Genomic DNA, 4215 nt, shown 5'->3' on the forward strand with positions numbered 1-4215 from the left:
TGGGCCCGCTGCGGCGCCGGGCGCCTCCCCTCGCACCTCCCGGCTTTCCCAGGGAGCCCGGGGTGGCGTGGGCAGCCGGGGCTGTCCGGGTGATGTCATGGGCGCGGGGGACAGGAGGGGGACTCCTTAGATCCGCTCCCTGGGGGCACATGCAGCCCCCCCGGCCTGGGACACAAAGCCCCCGCCTAGGTCCATCGCCCTGACAGCCGCATCCTGGCACGTGGTGGGGGCTGCGGCTCGGCTCTGCCTCTGGGGCAGCCGGGCTCGCTCACCGATCCTGTTTTTTGTCTTTGCTCTTGCTTTGCCATTTTAACCCTTTGGGCCCCTCCCCATTCAAGCTCCTTCCCGGGATGGAGCCGTTTCCTCTTTTTTCTTTCTACCGCTTGCCTTGGGCCGGATGAAAATCCCCGGGTGCTGGGGGCGGCTGTGCAGCTCGGAGGGGGTAGCACTGCCAGCCGCTTGCTGGCTGATGGCAGAACAGGGAATTCAGGATGGAAAGGGATCAGCAACCCTCCCACCCCTCCTTTATCCAGGGCAGGGAAAGGACCAAAAAGTCCGGCCATCTGATCTCCCCAGCCAGAGTCCCTGGACCTGCCTTCCACGGGACCGACCGCACTGCGTGTAAAGAGCCGTGGCTCCCCGGGTCGGTCGGGTCCCCCTGGGAGGAGATCGCAGGTCTTTCCGCCAGCTCTGCTAGATCAGGCCCCTCGCTTGCTGGATCCCAGTGCTCCTTTCTTTCCGGATACCCCGCCGAGAGCCAAGGAGCGGTACAACTGCAGTCAAGGATGCACAGAATCCATCCCCTCCTGCGGAGAGGGTGAGAAGGGAAAAGAAAGTAAGGCAAAATCAGGCCTATCCCTGCCCAGACAGGAGACACAGAGGAAAAGGGAGAAACGCCAAGAAAAAGGGAGAAATCATTCTTTAAAAAAAAATTTGTCAGTGGTTACTATTACTATTATTCCCACCCTCCTTCAATCTTCGTCCTTTACCAGTATAAAGCCCCGGCCCCAGAGAGAAGTAGGGGCCAGATCCTAAACGGGTGCGGGGTGCCCAAGAGCTAGGAAGCAGAATTCGTGGTTGAGGGGATATCTTTTACTAGACTAACTAGCTTTTTGCAAAAAACCCCATAAAAAATAAAGAAATGCAAAACAAAATATTTTCTAATAAAAGAGATCACTTCTACCACGAACTATGATTCCTTTTGCCTCCAGACCATCACGGCTATAAGCCGGGTACCTGACAAAAGAGCTGGAACATTTCCCCTAGCTGAGGCCGTGCCCTCGCCCGGGCTGAGGCCGTTTGCCCCCTTGCCCAAAGCCGGGATCTGCGCGGCCGGTAGGAGTTGGCTGCTTAGCCGCTATGCCTTGCTATTCTTGCTATGAGTTGCTAGAGGTGGGGTGATTTAAATACCAAAGCTTGCTCTATCTCTTGGCTTTTTGGAAACGTGGTGAGTAAAATGCAGCTGGGGAGATCTCTCAGGGAAAGGAGCGCCACCCCGACAGCCCCAGGCAGCTGCCCAGAGCTCTCTGGACAAAGCGCTGCTTTCTTCTTCTTCTTGGCTTCTTGCTTTTGTCACCCATCGTGACCAGGACGGATGGTCTAAGCCCACCTTAATGGACCTTCCCTATGTTCCCAAAGGGGCAGAGCTTGTTTTCCCCACCGCAGATATAGGGTCCCCCAAGACAGTGGATGTTACTATTATAGAGCGGGAGAAACGTGGGGTATTGGAATATTACTCCCTAGGGCGCTTTGAGGGGCCAGAAAGGCGCAGGATTTCGGGGGCTGTTCTGAAGGACGGTAGTTACCTTGCCCTGCTGCTTTGCTGCCAGCTGGGGTTTCAAAAGTTGCATTGCTTCGAGGGGCAGCTCCTCCCTGAGTGGGGAGGGAAAGGAGAGGGGCAAGTGGGTGATCCAAGTACTACTTCGCCGTGGGGGAGATAAACCCTTGGTGAGGGCAGGTTGGGAGGAGGCGGGGGCAGCGCCCAAAATAAGCAAGCAGGAGAATAAGACACAGTAGCACCCAAGGATGCCGGTAACACAACCATTCATCTCAGCAGCTTGGTGCTAAAGTGAGAGAGTCCCACCTCGCCCTCCAGTGCACGGCGCTGCCAGGGCTGCATGCTGGTGGCCGGGGCATGGGGGGCCGCCTTCCTCTTCCCTCCTATAAAGACACGTGGAGGGAAGCTCACTGGGACGATGCTCACCAACCCCGAGGGAAGGAAGGGGAGAAAGCGATCGTTGTAGAGGCATGGACTTTAGGGTCACTTCTGTGCCCAGGGTAGGGGCTGGATGGGGGAGGAGGGGAGGGGGGTTGCTGATGGGTACCTTTCCGTCCTGAAACCCCTGTTCTAGCATCAGTCAGCAAGTGGCTGTCTGTGGGACCTACCACTCCGATCTGTCCAGCACCCCGGGCGTCTCAGCAGTCCCAAATCAACTGCAGCTAGAAACAAACAGGCGAAGTCCTTGAAAGTATCACGCTTTGGAAATTGCATGCCATCCAGCCCCCGAAACGGGGCAAGGATGCTCTGTTACAACCCCTCCTCTGGTCTTCACCTTTATTTGAAGAAGGACGTTTAAAGACTGGCCTTTCTCTCGCTGCCAGCCCGAAGGCTAGAGGTTTTTCTGCTTTTGTTTTGGGGTGCTTTTTTTGGGGGGGGGAGGGTGCAAAGAAAGCTAGATCAGCTGCTGCTTTTTTCATTTTGTAACTATAGGGAGTAAATGAGGAGATAAAACCACGTCTATGCCCGGATCGCACTAAATCATCTTTATTTAAATACTCCCAGTCAAAGCCTGTGGTTCTATATCTCTAGCTTCTATGTGAAGTTTGCCTGAACAAGGACTATGCCAACTGGTTGCTTAGCAGTATCCTTAGTGGGCAATGAGGAATCCCCTCTGCATTGCATTTTACACATAGGGTGCCAGCACCCTCACACACTGCCACAAGAAATCAGGCTGGTCCTGCATGGAGGAGAGCTTTGGCTTCTTCTCTCATTGGGGCAAGGGGACTAGACAGGGCAGCCACATGGAGAGGATGGCTCTCAAAGATGTTCCAGAGGAGACCCCCTCCAGGGGAGAGCAGGTCCTTCACTATTCCCGAGGACGCACTGGCTCTTGATCTCTGCTCTGCACACATTTGTCTGCCCATGTATAAAACTGTAGAACTGTAGAAGTGTAAGAGGCCAGGGTTGAGAGGGAGTGGAGATTAAAGATCCCAGTATAGAGAGATGGCTGATAGAGTAGAACTGTGCTGGTCAGTATGATCTGTAACTCATTGCCTTGTAAAATGCTCATGGCTGGTCATAGGGAGCACTTGGATGGATGAGCTCAAAAGAAAAAAAGCATCTGGGAAACGGCACCATATGGGGCCAGAAATAAAAAGTGAAGTCTCCTTCAGCTTGCCTAGCAGCCTCACTGCTCTGGGCTCAGTGACCCAGACATCCGAGACATTGCTTTTTGGTTTTTTGATTTTTAAGAATGAATGATAATTTTAATGGGAATTCTTGGGGTTTTTTTAAAATCAAGTAGTCTCTGTAAGAAAATTTATGGATTGAAGTATGCAAAATCAGTTAATTTGAAATGCAATCACCCCTGCAATGCTAACTCAGTTGTGTGGACACAGACACACACTACTGAAATATAGATTTAAAGGATAGTATACAATACACACACACACCTGCATTAATAATGATGTGAAAGTCTTAATTTGAGGACTTCCGTGTAATTGTGCATTTAGGATCCCAAACCCACTCAAATTAGTAGGAAACTTTCCATGACCAGGAACTTCAGTCCTTAAAGATACAAGGTGGAGCTTCCCATTGGCTTCAACAGGGACAGGAATTTACCCACCTACTTTCATGCCTTGAATTATATGATATGTTGTGTATTGTTTCAAAGTATGTGAAGAAAGATGTGAGCAACTTCTATGATACAGTACAGACCAATATTGATGGGCACAAAACAGAAATACATAGAAGAGTGTAAGTGCAGTCCACCTCACACATGAGGCCCACTATTTTAAAGAATTTATTCTTTTCTTACTTCTTCATCCTGTTTCATATTTTAACCTCTGAATCATTTTTGTTGTTCAGAAATAATAGTATTCTATAAACTAATTGATGCATATCTAACACATAACACATTCTATATATTTTAATAATTCATTCTGTCATCAACTATTATTTTATCCAGGGATTCTAGTGGTCATTGGGGGGGCGGG

This window comes from Crocodylus porosus, unplaced genomic scaffold (assembly GCF_001723895.1).
Source record: "Crocodylus porosus isolate Cpor-Errol unplaced genomic scaffold, CroPor_comp1, whole genome shotgun sequence".
Lineage (NCBI taxonomy): Eukaryota > Metazoa > Chordata > Crocodylia > Crocodylidae > Crocodylus > Crocodylus porosus.